This window comes from Anser anser (assembly GCF_964211835.1).
Source record: "Anser anser genome assembly, chromosome: 11".
Taxonomy (NCBI): domain Eukaryota; kingdom Metazoa; phylum Chordata; class Aves; order Anseriformes; family Anatidae; genus Anser; species Anser anser.
This window is the reverse complement of record NC_139732.1, coordinates 8,393,608-8,414,089: the sequence shown is the minus strand read 5'-3', so window position 1 is coordinate 8,414,089 and position 20,482 is coordinate 8,393,608. Positions and strand designations below refer to the sequence as shown.

The 20,482-nt window shown below is 38.1% G+C and overlaps 1 protein-coding gene across 13 annotated transcripts in view; it reads right to left on the bottom strand.

Annotated features, from left to right (window-relative positions):
* FTO (FTO alpha-ketoglutarate dependent dioxygenase) overlaps window positions 1–20,482 on the bottom strand; it is a 247,120-nt gene that overhangs the window by 16,668 nt on the left and 209,970 nt on the right. The window lies entirely within an intron of this gene.

Below are 20,482 nucleotides of genomic sequence, written 5' to 3'. Positions count from 1 at the left end.
GGAGGATGGGCTGCCATTTAATGTCCTACTAAAAAACTACTGTATGACAAATCCCTATTTGTTACAGGTGCAAAGTAAAATCAAAAGCAGCAGGACTGAATGCAAGCAAAAGTAACCATATTACTTGATACTTAAATAAGGCTGGATAGAAACGGGCTGTATCTTTTCAGCATCAATCCCATGTAATCCTTCCAGCTCTAAGTGCTTCCTGTGACACTCTGCAAGCTCCTACCAGCACCCATCCTCAAAATCCCATCTCTTCCATTAGGGCCAAGGGAAGGGTAACAGATAAGGGGCACTACCTGGGAGCAAAAGGGAACAGCAGACCTTAGATATTCCTAGTAACTACTGTGGCAAAAGGACTCTGCACATGGTTTGACACCAAACAGTTCATCGCTGATATGAGGTTATTAGGGAGAGTGACACCAAATGGACATCCTGCCCCAGGACCCGTGGTGCCCACCTGCTCTCAGCCTTGCTAACATGCAGCTCTCACTAGCTTTGGTGCATTTCAGGGAATTTCCATGTTTCGTTAACCAAAAGGAAACTACAATAGACAGATAGCAAGCACCATATGGGAAAGCCTAACCATGACAAGAGTAACTCCCTATTTCCAGAGAGAAGTGAAGAACTATAACTTGTGATAGAAATACGCATGTGTACATACATACATCTCTACATATACATGCATACACACATGCACACATATATAAGAAGAGCTTACACCACATTTTCACATCTTCTTCCTACCATGAGACATGGCTTTGAACTCCTACATGGCTTAGGGAACAAAATGAAAAGAATTGCTTACTGTACAACAGAACTACACTGCCTTCCCATGTAATGCACCATGGTTGTAGTCTGCAACAAGGATGTTTATAACATACGTTGGAACCAATATGATAAGAGCAATGTGATCCTATGGACTAAAGCACAGTTTCCTTCAGGTCAACACGAGGCAGAAGCAGAAGGGAAGAAATAGCAGGGAAATGAGAGAACAGATACAAGAAAGGCAGAGAATCTCAAAAATATCAAGTTTTGGAATTAAAAAAAAAGCCTCGAGTAACTAATCACATTTGAATCACTGCAGAATTTCTCCATGATTGCTGCTTTATTCAGTGATATATTATGGATAAATCACTACAAAACATACCACTAAGAAAATTCCAGTATTGGCAGGAAAATAGGCTTGATAGCCCAGGAAATGCTACAGTACATCCAGACATGAATAAAAATCATATGGTGACAATGAAGAATAAAAGGAGTCTGCTAGAGAAATCTCATCCAAAATTGGCAACTTCCACTGAAATCAGTGCAAATGATCAGTAACCAGTGATCATACAGGGGAATGACAGTAGCTGCTTATTGTATATTATAGTAAGTGAGAGAGACCGTTGTATATTATAATAAGTGAGAGAGACAAGATGCAGAAAAAATAATACCCATCTCAGCTGAGAGTCTCATTACCACTGTAACTTGCTGATGGCTTCATTCTTAGTGGAATGCCAAAGAGCTTGGGAGCATTTAGGATGCTTCTCCTTAGAGTATATTATGAGGTATGTGACAAGTCTATATATTCTTGGTCTACACCTCACATCTATTCAAACTAGGCATTATTTCCATGAGTACTTGAAAAAAAAAAGTGCAGGATCTTGTTCTATAACATCCTATCAGTAGATCTCAATTCTCTCAACATTGTGAAGATTTTTTCACCCAAGTGAGTACAACTTAGTATCAAAATGCTAATAGCAGGTAAAACCTAAAATGTCTATTACAACAAATGCATACAGCTCTTCATATTATTTTTCTATGGTGTAAAGAATCTTTCTGATCACCATATCAATGATTTTAAGACACAGACTCAGACTTTACACCTTTTGGTGGTGCCAGCTCACTTGTTTTATACGTTATGATAATATAGTTCTGACTGAGCTTTCTTTCACTGCTGATGTTTTTGATGCTTTGTTCTCTTTCTAGGATGGAAAATAACAAATAATGCTGAGTTCTCTTCTTACTCTTGAATTCTTCTGATGTCTACCTTCAGAACTCTTCTAACATCCAATTTATGTCATTCTATTTCTTTCTTATGCCGTGAGTTCCAAACGAAAGAAGGTAACACAATATCATAAGATCTACAGACGATTAAAATGGCCTTTGGAGCAAACTTCAGAGTTATTCTTACAACTACCTTGCCTGAACAGAAACTAAAAAAAATTGCTTTTCAATAGATAATGCAACTACTCTTGAAATTCTCTCTGGATGAAGTTATTGCCATAGGGAACACTCTAATGATAATAAAGTATATGGTGCCAGTGTCATAAGAGCAGTTCGGATGTGTTATATTGTGGATATTTGCAAGGCACAATTCAAACTCATCCTTAAATGGTTGTGTTCTTTCTCTTGATTAATCCTTCATTATAAAATATTTACAAAACCTAAAATTTGTTAATGAGCAAAGCTGACATCTGCTGTGCCAACTGACCTGCAATGCTACTCTCACGTTATTCCGTCATGTAATTCCTCTTAATATATCAAAGCAGAACTCCAAAGACTGCTTGCATTAAATGATTAAGGACCTGATTCAATCTTCTATCAGGACTGAGCAAAATGCATAGTCACATATTTAAATTTCACTTAGCTCAGTGGAACTTACAAATAAATTTCAAGTTCAGCATAAGTTTAAAAGCTTCACTGTGCAGGATCCCTAGAGATGATCACAACATCACTGCTCAATGCGCAGCCTCATATACATACATGATTAACTGCAACATGTCTTAGGAACTTGAGGACCATCCCATCCCTGCCCTGGTCCCTACCCATGCATTTCATCTCTCGTCACTGTACTGCACTGCCCTGTTCTCTGTAAATCACTACGCAATGGGCATGCATCTTCCATGTGTTATTTGAAGTAAGGCAGGTCTATGATAATGTACTAGCAGTACTTTTCAGAGATTTCTGCCAAGTAATCTGCGTAGTAGCCACATTCTCACGTTTGAATTATGTGGGTAATGGCATAATTTTTTGAGCCTCAGGAAAGAGAAGTCTTCTGTTCGGTGCCATAAGCTGTCCATCCATCTGTGCTTTGCGTGGATTCATGGGAAACAAAGATACACATAATGAAGTGTCCAGGTCATTACTCTCACAGGAGACCTACTGTTTTGTCTTCCTTTGTTCTATGCCTGCTAGAGAACAGTTATTTGAACTTCCTGAGAAATAGATGCTCTTGGCCTTCCCCATTCTATTTTGTCTATGAATGTTGTTTTTCAGACTCCATTTTCCCTACTTTATTGCTTGCCATCTGAGCTACATTAGCCCTTCCTTCCAATGAAATGCTGACAAAATCTTCCCTTCTACCTCCCTGAGCATGCAACAGACCTAATATTCCTCCTATTCGGTTTGTTGTTTCAAATAATATTTTGATTGTATTGATCTGAACTGCAAAGTATACATTCATCTTCTTCTTTGCTGAAATGCTGTTACTCTATCCTGTTTTAATGACATGGAACAAATGTAAACTTTGGGGGATACGGCAATAGCTACACCATCCCCGTCTTTTTGGTGCAAACAGGAGACGTCCTTTCTTCTTGTTTCCTTTCCTAAGTCCTCCTGAGTTGTTGTTAATTTGTAGTTTGTATTTCTCAAATACATAATGGCTCTACAGGGAAATTTCACATGCTCTCCTGTTTATTGTGAGCATCCTGCCCAAGCATCCTGCCCAAACAGTGACAGGCCTGGGTTAGTTACTTGCTTTTAGAAGATATCAATTTGATCTCCATTTTCCAAGCCTTAATGACTTTACCAGGCTTGGTTTACTTATCCTGGCTTGTCTGTCTAGCCAGAGTGAAACACTGGTGAAATCATCCTGTAACCGCAGGCTCTTCAGAAGTCCTTGAGACCTGCCCCAGGCCCTTCTTCCCCAATTCGCACCCCTTCTGACAAGACACAACGTTACTGTTCATTTACCTTTGTCTCATAATTTTAATCAGGTACCAAACTTCAAGGTATATTTGCGATCTGACTGGAAGGATAGAATACCTTCAAGAAAGCAACTTTGCCTTATGGAAATTTGGAGGGGGGTGTCAAAAAATCTTGTTTTCCAGTCTACTTTTCATATTTTTCATTCAGAAACAATGAAGTATTTTATTCTAGGAATCAAGTAATCTTGTGACAATGTAAAAAGCCCTCTTCTTGGAGGAAGTCAGCTATCTTGCGCCAGGATGCTTTTAGCAGAGTTTAGACCATTTTTTTTTTTCCTCAACTTGCTTCAGAACAGAAATAAAAAAGAACATTCACCTTTGCATGCAGCTAGGCCTCTCAGCCATGTTAATGTCTGGCACTAAGTCGTGTAATTAACTTGTAACAGACTGAAGAACCCTGTGTGCCCATGTTGATTTTAAACAGAACCCTGGAAATTATAAATCCTGTTAGATTATAGATTATTTTTATTTATTATTATATAGATTATTTAAATTATAAAGCCTCATGCTACTATCATGACAGAGGATGTGAGTTACCCAGGTATTTACAGGCCCTGTAGCATATCACTAGGCAGTAGAAAAGCTGGTTCAGGGTTTGTTTGACAGATAATATGAAGATAGAAAACATGTCAACAAATATGTTTGTCTGGAAAACAAATCTTGTTGGCGAAACCTTTCAAGATGGCAAGCTCATCTACCAGGAGAAACTATGGAGAAATAGTGTGAGTTGATTTACTCCAGCTAGTGAATGAGCTTTTTTTTTTTTCCAAGCAGCATCGAACATCAACAGAACATAGACTACGTGAAGTAAGTAATGGCTAACAATTAACATGATGATAAACATAAATGGGGGATCATTACTGAGTGGCGACCCTCATAAGGGATTCCTCCAGACTGACACGATGGCCAGTATTAGTCACGTTCTAATCGGTATTTGGAAAGTAAATGTGAATGATCCGCTACAAGATAATTTTTGCAGGTAGCACAGAGACTGATAGAATGGTACAAAATACGAAGAGAGGATTTAGTGCTGCCAAGTCATTTAGTGATCAAGACCAAACGTTGTTTAGAACTATACACAAATATAGGGAGAAGGATGATGGAAAACTGATGAGACAGTGCTCAAAACCACTGCACCTGAAAACAACATAGATATCCCAGACAACTCAAAATGAATTCCTAGTATAGTACCTACTCCTTCTGCATTTCACTAGGTAGACTAATATGATAGTAAAAGGGAATAGCTTTGTTTCCTGCTTTTTAGAAGTACGTTGAAGACAGCATAGAAAAGAGACTGTGGAGATCGGTGGAAAATTTGTGATTAACACCATTTGCTTTACTTATCAGATTTAAAACTGATAGATTGAAGGAAAATACATTGTATGAGAGAGCTCTCTACTGTAGCAGAGGAAGCCAGAGTTTGAAATAGAGCCCGGAGAAATTCAGAATAGACTGTTTTTTACAACAAAGTCAATCACACACTGGGACAAACTATTAAAGAAACAGACTTCATTTCTGACATCTTCAAATCAAGAAAAGATTCCTACCTGGAAACCATGCAGTTACACAGCTAGCACAAGGATAAAAAACTAAAATTTAGGAATTTGCTATAGAAGTCAAAACAGCTGACATAAAAATCTTTAATACAATGGTGTTCAAATTTTTACACATCCATTCTTTAATGAGCTTACTTTGAGTTAGACTTGCAATACACCTTGCTGTAAAATTATACATTCCAATTTCCAGCAAGATCAGAGAAGACTTCTATTGTCAAAGTCCCAAAAGTATCAGCTTAGCCTTTGAACCCAATACCACTACAGGGAGAAAAAAAACTGATGTGGGGAATAAAAACCTTTAAAAGCATCCATGTTCTCAGTTCTCTTACACCTGTTTTAGACAAGTCTAACTTTTTAATAAAATAACTTTTTTTTTTTTAAACTGAAAGGAGAATTGGACAAAAGGTACATATGCACATATATTTAACTATAATTACAAATTTCCATGTAATTTCTCAAATGTATTCCAGATAAGAAAACAATCCCACTGCATGCTTCACTTCATTTACATTGTTTCTCTTAAAGCATCCTGGAATGACCATAACGTACAAGGTCAAACTGAATCAAAGGACATCATCTGCTTGTTCAAAATGTGATTATGGAAGGAAAAAGCAGCTGTATTACAAGTCATCTTTCCAGCTCTCGCAAACAAACTATTAATGGAGAAAGTCAGTCCTTTACAGTGCATTACAGGACCAAGGTCATCTGGGAAACGGTAAGGCCTCACTGGATACCCACAAGACCAGAAGAACAACTCGATTAGTCCCAATAACCTCCTGCCCTTGCTAAGGGACTGATGGAAAGACAAGTTTTTCAGCAGACTGCTAATTTGCTGTTCACACTTTTTGGATGAACAGATCTGCAAGTTACAGTGTCTGAGATTCATTTGCAGCACTGCGTTTGAATTTCTGTACAGTTTTCATTACTGTGTTCATTATTGTCCACTGGAATTACCACAAGCATTATAATCATGTCGATAATCTCAACTTTAAATACAAAGACTGTCTAAACTCAAACTTTACGTCAAGACTCATATCTGCTAAAGAAGAACATATTTTTTCCATAGTAACTTTGAATTGTCTTGTAGCTCTTGACTGCCATAAATCAGGGGATAGGAACACATCACCAGGAAGTAAGCTACCTTGGAAATAACCTGTAACAACGTGCCAGACACTTTAAAGCTCTCTCTTTAGAGTACCAATAGACTAAAACCAAGCTTTCAGTATATGCATCTGTGTGTTTCCCTGTTCAGAGTCCTCCTTCGTGTTCCCAAAAGAGCAAGAGGTTCGACCTATTCAAACATAACCAGCTCACTATAAAAAACAAATTATATATATAATATTAAATGTGAAAGAACCCTGTGTGGTTTCCTTCCGTGTCGTCACCATGTTTGAGTAATCAGCCGCATTAAGATCCTGCAGAACCCTTCATGCCTCAACCAGGGGTTCCATTTATCTTCCACTCTAAAGGAATCTAATAAAACACGGTGATATGGAAAAAGGAAAGAAAAAATCTCCAGGTTGTAACCATCTCTTCCACACACAACTATTTGGTTTCAGATCTTCCCTTCCATCAGATTACCTTCTCTCTTAATTTGGCAATAACAGACCACACACCTTTAAATCTGAATCCAACCCTACAATGGATGCAATAGGTAAAAAAAAAAAAACAGGACAGAAAGCTCAAGGAAATATAGATTGCAGGTGTGTAGAAATGTAATTCTGTGATGAAACGAATTTAAAACACTTCCTTCAAAGCTCAGAAAGTGCTCTGTCACTTAATGGCTCTTCATCCACTCCTTCATTGATGACAACTGGTTTGAGGAAAGAAGCAAGTGTTTTTAATCAGTGCTCTTTTTCTGGTCATTCCTAGACAGGAACCTGGCACGAATAACAGAACCCTCTCCATTTTTCTACTAGAATAAGTTATGACAAATGTAACTTTAAGACATTTTTGTCACTAATCTTTAGTAATATCTCACTACCTAGGAGTCTCTAGATCTCTCTGTCCTCTAGAGATTTAATGCTACAAGGTGCTGAACAGTCACTTCTTGGTGACATCGATGGGAGCTGATGGCTCTCAGCAGCTCATTGCATCAGGCAGTAGGGATTGCTCACGAAAAGAACGCCAGCCATACCTGAAAGATGTTGAGCAAGGTCCCAGCAGCTCAGTCACAGGCTGGCATGCACCCAAAACTGGACAACAAATTGATGAAGACAAAGTATGCTTTGCATTTTAAAGCTATGTATGTTTTAAATCATTTATATTGTTTTCACTTTTCCATGATCTATTCTGAGAGAACGAGCATGGTAATACCGAACTATAAAGAACGTTTACAACAACCACCTATTCATCTTAAAATTCAAATATAAAATATTTCTGAGAATTTTTCACATTATAGTATTTTAAATTTATGAATTTCCATTTAATATTTGGCATTATACCAGATATTTGCATTACATGAGTCTTATTTCCTCATTAAAAAATCAACTTGGAAGTGCATTCTACAGCCTGTAGATAAATAAAGACGTATGGCACAAGTCTCGTACCACTTCTACACTGTTTTAAGTTGATTTAGCTTCAACCTTTTATATCAGTTTTACACTAGCATAATTGAGTTGACTTCAGTGGTTATTCTTATTTACACCTAAATAAGGAATCAAGCCCACGGTGTTTCTTTTCATGACTCAAATACATTATGCAAGGATCCAATAAAACCACATAGGCTGTATTTTCAATTCTTTGTGTGTTTTTATGTATATACAGGTACACAGGACACACACATACTTTAAACAGTTATGAAAGTGACAAGAATGGATGCCATTTCTTTTTTTCCTTTTTCTTTTTTTTCTTTTTTCCTCCCTTAAAAGGACATTTGGACTGCTTAATGCAGGCACACCAGGGTACAGCATGATCTCTACTTGTAAGAAATTTCAATTAGTTATTCTTTGCTTTCAGGTACTGTAGCCACTAAAGCAATTTAACTTTAATTCCATCTGACTTCAATTGTGTTCAAATTATAGTAAAAAGGAAGAAGACAACAAGCTGTAAATATGAAAAGAGACAGAAAATCATTGAGAATCATGCCTTTATGAATATTTGATGAAGAAAGGTTAGATCTACTGCTGGTAAATTACAAGAAATTATGTCCGTCATGTGACTCTGTCAGCAAAGGTTAATACAAATGGGTTTGGATTTAGTTGAGATGACAACAAGGATTAAAAAAGATTTGTTCTGTCCTCACTGCAATTAGTTTTTCTCCTATTATTATTGTAACGGAGTTTATCGTCAGGATTAGAGTAACAGAACTACTGCTCAATGAAATCATTTTGTTTTTCATAATACTGTGGCAGTTTTGCAATAAATTTTTCATCTCTACTAATCTAGCTCTTTATTGTGCGTTTGCTGAAGTAAGAATACAATTGTTAACCCATTTCTTGCCGCAGTGTGGCTCATTTTGACCGACTACAACAAAGCTCCCATGCTGCCCCACCACTGTTCCCCACGACGGCATCAAGGGAGGAGCTGCTATTTGGTGGGACGTCAGGGGAGCCCCGTGGACAAAACTAGTCACGGTCTCATCTGCAGTAACAGCTCTTCCATGCCTGTGGTGGTGGAAAATGGGAATATCTCGAAGTTACCGTATGTGAACATGCACTGATAAAAGGATGGGGTCTTGAAAAATCACACCCTTCCTCTCACATTATCACTGCTTCAGAACACAAGCTGAAGTAGATTTACAACTTGAAAATATTTTCCGTAGTAGGAATTTATATATAAAACTAATATCGGTGTGACTACGCAAAAGAAATCAGAAGCTTATGTGAAGTTAGGTTTTCTACAAAACGCATTTTAAGTTTTAACTTCTAGGTTCAAACATCACTTCTGCTGTTGTGCTGACAAATGGCTTTATATGGATAATTTTGCTATCCTGGAGTCCATGTTTTCTTTCCCCACTTTTGAGTATAAACATTCACTCTTAAAAATATGTTTGAAGAGCAGCAGAATTTTAATCCATGCTTAAATTGATGCTTTTTATTCTCATACCAAGATGTGTAATCTCATCTGATAAATACGTAAGATAAAACTCCAGAAGCACACAGTATGCTATAGCAGGGATACACAGATTTGATGAATTGCTAGAAAGTATTAAGAGCGACTGGCAAGTGACTAATTGGAATTGGCATGCACAGCACAATCTGATGGCAAGCAGTCAGACTTCGGTGGTGTCCACTGAGAGTTCTGCAGTTACATATCCTTCTTCCACACTTAAAGCCACGTGAAAGAAGGAAATTTAACACATCATGAAGCTTGCTAGATTATCAGAACATCTAATCAATACCATTGACAATAATTCTGTCTAAAAGCATTGGGGCAACCCTAAGTAATATAAGGAAAGAGACATTCAGGACCTTTGCCAATACATTACCTTTGACCCAGTGTTTCCACTGCATGCCCAAGAGGCAACTTGGTTTCCTTTCCTGAGCTCTTCCACCTAACTGCTTTCCAGCTGCCTACTTTAATAAAATGCACCCTTCACAGTAGCTTTGACCCAGCTTAAAAGAAAAAAAAAAGGTAAAAACCCACCCCCAAAACCCCACTAGTGCCACAGCCTCTGAGGCATGAGAAGCAATGCTTTGGGTCATACAGCTGCTACCCTGCTGCAGCCATCTTATCAGTTGCATAGATTGGACTTGTGTAAATCTCAGCACCATGCTCAACGTTGCGGGACTCAGTGGGATACAAATGGCTTCTTCATGTACCAGGCGTGCTCAGAGAGCCTCGAGTTACCTGCGGAGCAACTTTCCCGCTATCTGACATACACCTGGTAGTCCTGAAAGACATCATGACAAATTTCCACTCGCCAGATTTAACGCTCTAAAAAGCACCCAGATTTCATTGCTCAGGTTGAAGTTAACTCTGAAAGACAGAAGACAGGGATGCATATGTCTCGAAATACCTCGGGTAGCATTAGGGAAATGAAGTGCAATGGAAAAAACATTAAACTCATAGTATATGCAACATATCAAGTGTGACTGTTGTTCCCATGTACTGGTAATGGCCATCTATCTTAAAAACCTAAATAAATAAAAAAAATCAACCTATTCTGAAAAGAAACACCCCAAAGCACAAATGCACTACACAGGAGTCATGGATCAGTATACAAACTTTTAAACATGTGGCTGCTATACAATCCAGGAAGGAGTACAACAAGGAGAGTCACAGCTATTAGCTAAAATACACACATATCCCTAGAAGAAGACTCACGTGTCACAGGGCAGGCCGAATGATTTCGTCATGTTACCACTGACTTGATTGTGTGTTTAGCCATGAGGCCAGGCAGCCTGTGAGAGTAATTCTTCAGTGCACCATCGCAAGGCAATCCATGGAGCACAGGTTATTTTAAGGACATGACCCATATTCCACATCCAGTCACTGAATTTTGTAAGCTTTGAACAAATATGTGAATATTGCTTTATGATTTCCCAAACTGTCAGTTTTTCAGACAACCAGCTCAGTCCTCGGAGACACAGTCCTTTAAGTTAAAGAATATGCTTCTTAGAGTGGTATCAAAGTAAAAAAGAAAATCTGAGGCCTTCAGCTTTAAAGACAACATAATGAGATCAGAGATTCTGCTTGCAAAGAAATTAACTTATGGCTAATTAATTAATGAGAGTAGAGTAACCTTAAGTAGTAGGCATATTGCCATGAACAGGACAGTATAACCAAGAGGTAGGAAATACCACACAGCTTGCAAGGGGCTAGAGCACAGCAACCTGGAATTGAAATTTGAGCTTGATACTGCTTGCAGATTTGATCCCAAATTTTTGGAACGACCAAGTCAGTCATATCTGCTATAGAGTCTCTGAAAAAAAACCCTCAAGTCCCCTTATGCACCCTGTAATAATGTAGATAATGGATTTAATTAATTGTTGGTGGAAAAAAAAAGTTACTGCTTAAGACTCGTAATAAATTTTTGCTTGTTTTTATAGGAATTACCAGAAATAAAAAAATCTGCTAGGCCCTATGAGCCCCAAAGGTCCTCAGCTGCAATCTTAATTTGCCCCATTTTATGTCAGCTACACCTTTTGCCTATTGCTGTAATTCATACTAAGTATCTTAGGGCTCATTCAGTTATTACTGCTCCCTCTTCTTCTTAGTTGGCATAGGATCAAGCCCCAAAAACTGAGCTTCCAAAAGACACTTAGCTGGTCTCTCTGACCTTTTGGCTACCTCTTCTGGCCTCTGAGTATGCTTGGTTTCATCTCCATACACTTCCTTCTTTACCAACCTTCGGCAGTTCCTTATTACAGTTGTAGTGCATCAATCACCCTCTGTTCCACTCAAAATATGTGCCTTAATATTTTATTCTTCAGGATTGCTCAATTTCCTTTACCATAATTGCTGGGGCCTCAAACAGATGTAAAACATCAGTATTTTGGTTTTGCTTTTAATTAGTTTTGTATATCTTCAGCTTGTTTTATCTTGCTAAGAGAAACTAAAAATACTCAGAAAAGTGAGAGGCAAACGCACACTGTTGCTTGGATTGTGCCTTATTTCCTGCTCCTTAAGGTGTTATTAGCAATTAATTCTTCTGAGTATATAAATCACTTAGCATGATTATCGTTACAAATTTTTTGTAAACTTCTCTGGGTGCATACGTTGCCTTATATGATTAAACTAGCTTTATTTTTACAGATCTGGATGATACTTCCTTGCTATTTTTGCTTACCTATCTCTCCTAACAATATTAACACCAGAAGCTGGTGGAAGTCTTTTGTGTATCCTTTTTCCAAGCCCCACCCTCATAGGAAATAAAAATACTTTATTTATAGTATTTTTTTTTAAATGTAATACAATAGCCTTGATGATACTTCTCATTATAAGAGTCTATTTTGAATCTGTTTCGTTCAGCACTTTACTCTCACCAAGGAGAAAGGACTGAAACATGACATACTTTGAGCTTATGCTGATACGACACCTTTGCTAAACTGATGGGATGGCTGGAGAAGCCTCACACTGAAGCATCACTGTCTTGCAAGGGACCAAATGGTTGGGAAGCAGGTTACTGTCTTGGCAAATCTACTCTTTTACAGCAGAGACTCGAAGGTATGAAACGGTAAGTGACACTGTGCACTCCAGAGTTACTAGCTTCATAATGATGAGTGAACAAATTTGCTATCTGGGAATGAAAGGAAAACATCAGAGCACCAACTTAATCAAAACACATGTTCTGCTGTAGAATGAGCAAATGAAGTACAGTATAAATTTAATGAAGTTAAGCTGACATATGATAGTCTTCCTAGTAGGATGCTCAAATTAACCTGTATGATGGTAATGCTAATACAGAAAAAAAAAAAAAAAAGTAAATAAAAAACAGGAGCAAGCCAGTTGAAGTGGTTACATAATTATTTTCATCAAATATATTGTGTGCTTGTTTGGAATTCTACATATTTATATCATGAATATTTAAAAAGTATTATGCATGTGCAGAAGGGGGCTAATATTGATCAGATTAACCATACACTTATGTCAAGACACAACAGTAATATTGATTACAGCAAAAATCTAGCAGATTAACTGCAGTTCAGATTGCTATCATCTATGAAGATGGAAACATGTACATTTTCCACGACACACAGCTGAACAGACAAGATGACTACACCATTTATACCCATACATCAAGATATTTGGCCATGCTGCCTTTTAAAAGCTCTTATTTCTTCTCCCCTTCAAAAATACTGAAAACAAAACTACAGAAAGATTTTTTGGTGGAAAGGTCAAGATTAAAATAAAACCAAGACATTTTGCTTCAGCATATGTAAGTAACTTATCAACTCTGCACCTCAGTAAGTCTGTTAATCCCACAAAATATTTATTACTTTCATTTTGACTCATCAAAGTCAATAAACATGCACTCACTGTGTGACACCTCTCCACAGAACTACTGATTCTCTTACAGAGGTCCATGTAGCCTGCTTAAGCAGGCCAGGAATGTTTAGCCATCTGTGGAACGAAGTTCATGTGCATTATTGGAATGAACGCATACAGAGAATACAAAGATACAAAGCATGATTTGTGACTTCTGCAGGAGGAGGCTAGGAGCTCTGGTTGCTGCCTGAGATCAAGAAATTTATTCATCACAACAGAAACCACTAAGGATCTGTCTAAGGTATTAGAAACAGATTTTCCTGAAATAAAATGAAATCATTCTAATACGACCAGGTGAAAACAGCAACTTCAGCTGTGTGAAGGAATGGACAACGTATTCTACAGATCAGCTGGCTTTATCAGTGGCTGTCAGAAGAACTCCATAATTTTACATCATCAGGGGGTTATATTCATCTCTCAGAACTGGTCATGTGTGGCTTTGTATTTGATAATTCAAGAAACCAGGCAACCATACATTTCATGCACTTCCTCTAAACCTCCTAACGCTGGACGCACGAATTGGATACAGCATGCAATACCATGGCATGCTGACAATGAGCTTTTTCTCATCAATCTTCCATTAGCTTCAGTGCTTAATTTCCTGTGTAAATGTATGCAGTGCACTTTTGTAAGAGCGCAGACTACAAGCCACATCCTATGAAAACCAGTGAAGTTAGCGTGAATAAAGTAACCAGGATAAGCACTGTTATACCAGATCTTTTCCATGTAACTAATGTTTATTTTAGGAAACAACAAACAAAAAAACCACCACAACAACAAACACCTGTAATGCCTCATATTAAACAGGCCTGCTCAGAACTGAACCCTACAGAGCTCCCACTGCAGGTGCGTGGAACACGAGATCTAGACGGACACAAACGATGCACTGGCAGCCTCTTAGTAGCCGTTACTGCAAGTGTGCTAGTGCTGCAGCCTACACAGATGTGTGTAGAATTGCTATTAATCTTTCAAATATGAAAACATTAAATTGCTACTTAAAACGTGGCACGAATATGGCTACACATCACTTCTGTGCTTCTGTAAGACTAAGGATTAAATTGCTTATACCTCCACGGAACCTAATTAAGACACCGAACGTGTGCATATGACCAAATGCAACATTTGTCTTGGTTCCACAGGCACTTACAAACAAGCACTGTAGGAAAGCATATCATCCCAAGATAACTTTGGACAGAAAATGGAGCCAGGTTCTTCAGAGACACGTAAAGAAGGAGGACAAGAGAGAACAGAAACTGAAACGAGAGATTCTGACCAGATACAAGAAGAAACTTTCTTCCCACGAGGACAGCCAAACAGCAGAGCAAGTTGCCCAGAGAACTTGCGCAGTCTCCATACTCGGAGGTTTTTGACCTCCACCTGGTTAAAACCCTGCACAATCTGATCTGACCTCACCAATGACAATGCTTTAAGCAGGAAGTTGGCATAGACAACTCCTGAAGCCTCTTCCAACCTCGCTTTTCCCATAAACCTGTGAACGGAAGTTTTTGAGCTCGTATCATAAAAGATATGCATCCATGATAATAGATGACTGGAACTTTCTTATGTTGCTGCTAAAATTGTTGGCTTAATTCCAACTTCCCAAAGCAGGATGGGCATGAAACAAAGAAGAAAAACCAAACCTTTATTGACATAAACCAAGACAGAGTGGCTTAAGGTTTCCCAAGTATTAACATTATAATTAGGAAACAAGAGTTTTTGTTCCAGCTCTGGGTTTCTCACAACATCCTGCCTTAACAGGATCTCTTGGAATTTGTGACTACTTTAAGCACAAATTGTTCTTCCAAAGAGATGTTGACTTTTGTGGTCTATTAAGCAAGCAATACAAAATCATACAGTGACGCAAGTGCTTCGGGCTAAGCTGTACATAAATCAGCTTCTTCTCCTCAGGGATTTTGCAAAAGTATAGACAAGATTAAAAGTAAACTTCAGTGTTCTGGCAATAAGTGGTCAGGAAACAAAGGCAATTCATACAAGTTTGCTCATTGTTGCATCTTCAGGTGAAAATGTATCTGTTTATATCTGTCTCTATAGAGAGATGCAGTAATTGCAAGGGGAAAAATAAAGATAGTCCCATCTTTTGGACTGAGTGAAAATCAACACGCATTCCATGCCTTCGGATCCTTCTTCCAGAGTAACCATCTCCCATTTATGGCAGACTGCTAGGGTAGCCCTCAAAGAGTCAGAAAAATGTATGCTACTGTCTGTAGGAAAAAAGGACAGAACAAACATGTGTGCACCAGCAATCACAGTCGTGACTGTTTTAGCTTGCTACAGCCTCCAAGAAATCCTAATGGGTACATATCTGGGCTCAGATGGAAGGCGAACAAAACAAATTAAAAAGAAATCTCTACAAGAAAATGCTTTACAGAGAATTTCTACAGAGGTTTTTGTTTATTTACTTCTCTAGATTGTGCTATTGTGTACTTTATTTATTTATTTTTTGTCCCCACTGGTGTGGAATGAACTACCAAATCCTTTGCTGGAAGACCAAATTAACCAACAATATAAGCAGATGCAAACAAATAACAAAAGCCTACTCCTATCAGTGAAAATTCTGACAATCTTATTTGCAGAAGTGTTTTCTATGTAATTTTTTGACTAACATGCTAGATACAAGGGCAGTTATAGTTTGCATTGGAAGTCAAGGAATGGGTTGATACGAAGTATGCATTTTAGGACAGTTCCGCTCCACAGCATTCCACATGAAAGTTAACCTGGAAATTGCTAGCACTGGCAGCAGCCAAGGGGTTGGCATGGGAATGCTTCCCAAGTACTTACTCAGGTTCTTACATTTACTGATGGTGGTCCCCATCTATCGAGCAAGCTATCTCATACATGTTTCCACTAGTAATACTAAAAAAGAAAGTCACACATAGCTTTGGTTTATTTTTTCCAAACATACTTCATGAGACAACTTTCAGCTTGCAATGCCTCATAATAACATAAACAGTCTTACTCTGCTGTTTTTATTCAGACAAGATGCCCATTTGCTTTGATAAAATGTTCAGTAATACGTAAGAAGCACGTTCAGAATTAGTAAAAGGGTAAACTGCAAATTTTTAGAGAAAATTATCTAAATATGACAGCAAGATTAACAATGTATGTACCCCCCAAAATTTCATCTTTTTAATCTAGACTTTACTTCAAGATGTATTTTTTTTCCAGTTCAAATTTCAAAGCACTGCAGGCATTTGTGCCAGTTTCAGCAATTACATGTGTTATTTTCTTCTAAAACAACTTATTTGTATCTGATGTTACATAACAATACAGGAGTTCAGGTATCTATTACATGAATAATGTAAGTTGACTGCCCATAAAAGCCCAAGGTGCCATGCCTTGTGAAATCCTTTTCTATATCCCAGTCAGCAAAGCTGTAAACTGGCAAAGGCATTAAGCACAGAAATTTCAGCTTTAAAAATAAGTCCTTTCCACTGGGAGCTTATGCTCAGGTTGACGATCAGGGAAATTTTATTTGTTGATTTTAATTGTTCAATTGATCGCTGCCTAAATATCAATAATCAGAACAGTCACTGAGCTTCTGACAACTGCAATAAAATATGACCAATGTGTGTTCAAGTTAACTCTTGTAGGATTCAAAAAGAAAAGAAAGAGACTTTCTTTTTCAAGTCTTTGACAATTAAAAGTTTTTCTACAGAACAAAAATAACTCTGCTTGTAATGTAACTTCCATGTTCCAGCTTCTATTCCTCCCAGCTCAAAGCACTTTATAACATTGGTCCAAATAGTTCATGCTTTATGCTTGGAAGCACTTTCATTAACTATTTATGTAGGTACAGAAAGCAAGATTTGGTCCATGATAAATAATAAATCTTCACTAGATTTAGATGGGATCATTTCAATGAAACATGTTTTCCCCAGAAAATCCTAATTTCTTGAAGCCATAAAAGTCGGTGGAAAAGGTCAGTTTCATCTTATTGAACGTTTCAAAGATATTATGGACGGATGTTTCCAAATTAAAAAGTAAGTAAATCTCATTTTCAAAACATCTCATATTCATATAAAAATCTCACATTCAAAAAAGTAACTTTCATTTGGAAATTTCAGCTGAATACAATACAAAAAACCCCTCAAAACTCAAATAGGTTTTGGGAACACAAAATACTTTCACTAGTCTGTGCTCAGGTGTCTTGGAGTTGAAGGCTGCAGGAAATTTTCAAGAATTTGCCTTTTTTTTCCATATAGAAAATATTCAAAATGTTGATATTTTTCCTGAGACTCATGTCTGCCCTTTATATCATTGCTCTATATCTACATCTTACTGTAGAGATTTTACTGTAGAGATATATATGAGTTACAAAATCCAAATCATAATCCAAAGATGTTCCCGTAAGCATCCCTGAGCCAGCCAGGGTACACTTAACAGAGTAGCATATAGTATAAGTTTTTGATCCTGCAAAACTGGGACCTCAACAAGAAGGCCATCAGTACCCAACTGCAGTTAATTTAAAGCCTTCTAGGGTATGACTATGTAAAGTGAATTTACTGCACTGTAATTTGTGTATATTGAGTCAAATCAGCCCGTCTGCAGATGAAGAAAGATGGGCGTCATGGAGCTTTTCTCTCATCATTTCAATTACTGGTAAGGAATTGGACAAGACCCATTCTGGCTCAGTAGTTGCTCTGTTCTCTAATCACGGTAAGTGCTTAGAACCCAGAAAGGGAACAGACCAAAGCTAAGCAAAAAATGCAAGCCAGACATGGAATGGAAAGCATACCAGATAGATGCCAAGCCTGCTAATTGAGAAAGCCCTATCAAAGTAAGGAACAACACCCCCGCCTTGGTCTGGTGCTGACACCCCTAGCACTGCACTCACTTAGCCGTTCAGCCTTCCACGGACCTGCCAGCAAGTATTTCTCTTCTTCTCCACTTCCCCACCAAACACACAACTCAGTTCTAGGTCTGTTCTATCCCTCCAGGATATCACCAGAGATACTGCCACATCTCCCGTAGCAGTAGCACCAGAGCAATGAAGCTAGCAGGGTTAAATATGCAGAAATTCACCATTTTGGACCAGAAGGGAGAAAAAGGACTTCCCTGCAACAAGACAGTCCTTTCTACCCTGTCCTGTACAATTCCAGAATTTGGCTAACAACTTCTCAAATATTATACATATTACATATTTATATCATAAATATTACAATTTCACATCTTAACAGGAGAGATTATTTACATATAAATGGATCCTAAAAAGAAAAACAAAAAAACTCCACACGTGTGAATGCTCTCAGAGATGGCTTAAAGAACCAGAACTTAAAGAACTTTTTTCTTTGTGATTAATTTTAGTATTTCTGCAGTTACAAATAACCTGAGGCATTGAAAATTACCATACTAAGGTATCTTAAAGGCTGAGTCAGGACTTACTGCTGCCATCAAAGACCCTGAAAAGTAATCAGAACACAGTCATTTGTCCTTTGGATGTTGTTTTGGTACTAGCTCATTTAACAGGGTGCAGGGAACCCAACAAAATCAGTCTCTCTGCCAAGGTAAAGCTGAGGGTTTGGCTTAAATTAACAACGCATGCCAGCAGATATATAAACTTAACTAAACACAAAAGTCTCAACTGAACTAGAATTTTAAAACAGCCCAAGTGGAGTTTTCATTTTATATAAAAAAGGGAGGAAAAAAGTAGCTATTTTGTCACGGGGGGAGTTGCTGAGACCTCCCTTCACAATGGCAACAAAGAACCCGCTGGCATTCACCAAGAGACCACCCACAGTACATACAGTACACTGGAAATGTCAAGAAAGAGCTGCATGTGAAAATAAAGAATATGTGCCCTATTTCCTATGAAACACTTCAATATGGCATGCATAATGTTTTAAAATTTTCCACTGACATATTGGCAGTTACTCCAGACCAATCTGGATTGTCACTCAAATGTCAAGACAGAAGGAGAAAATGCAGGGCTAGGATTTTTCCTTCACTTTAAACTTACCCATAATTTTACTGTCAGTCACCACAACCTTCTTGCTACTAATGGTATCCCCTAAAAAACTGAGAGGCGGCGTGAGCATTTCTAAGACCAACACGGAAACTCATTTCTGGAATTGTAAAATAAGGCACCACGTGCCACGTTGCCATCACACCGGTGTAAGGAAGGGACCTGGCTGTACAAAGACAGCAAAGAGCTGATAAACAAGAGCACAGGCGGCTGCACAAATGTAGCCAGAGTCCAATTCTTCAGCAGTCAGCATGGTATTGACTGAATTATTTTCCTGAGAAAAATCTTCGGAGAGGTAGTGGTGTGATGCTTTTATCAGATATACCCATACATTAATACTAGGTCATGCAGCAAACTCCCCAAGGTGAGGCTGCGAGGTACAAATATGACATCATATTACAGAAACGTCCTGCTTTGCATTATGTTCCAGGAAAGAAAAAAATAATCCAAATGCATGGAAATTAAATACGCAGGTCACCTGTGTTAATTTACTGCCCTGACTTGAAACCTCTAGATTTTAACATACAAACGCAAAGCACAACTTTCTAACATTCCCTGGTAAGCAGCTGCTTTATGAATAACTGGAAGAAAACCTTTATGCTTGGTCACACCACCAGCAGGAGACAACTGGCTTTTCTCATGTAATACAGGGAATTGCAGCCAGTACTTCATTAAAACACAAGACACTTTGGCAGACATGGATGCTGAACATTGCTTACTGTTCACATCTGTGGATAAATGACAGCAGGCTGAAACTGTTGCCTTCCACTAAAGAGCAAGTACATGATCCAGTGCAGTTAATCAATAAGATAATGGAATGAATCAATAGCAAAGATTTTTAGGAGGTCTTAATTAAACAAACACTTGCAGATACAAATGATGTCTTCAATCTATTGATGGTACCAGGGTGAGGGGTTAAACATGAACAAAACCATCAACTTTATTTTACCAGCATGTATTTCTCTAAAGTATCATATAGCCCCATGGCCTCTGTATGGGCCCATCACCACAGCCCTATTCATTTTTACCACCAC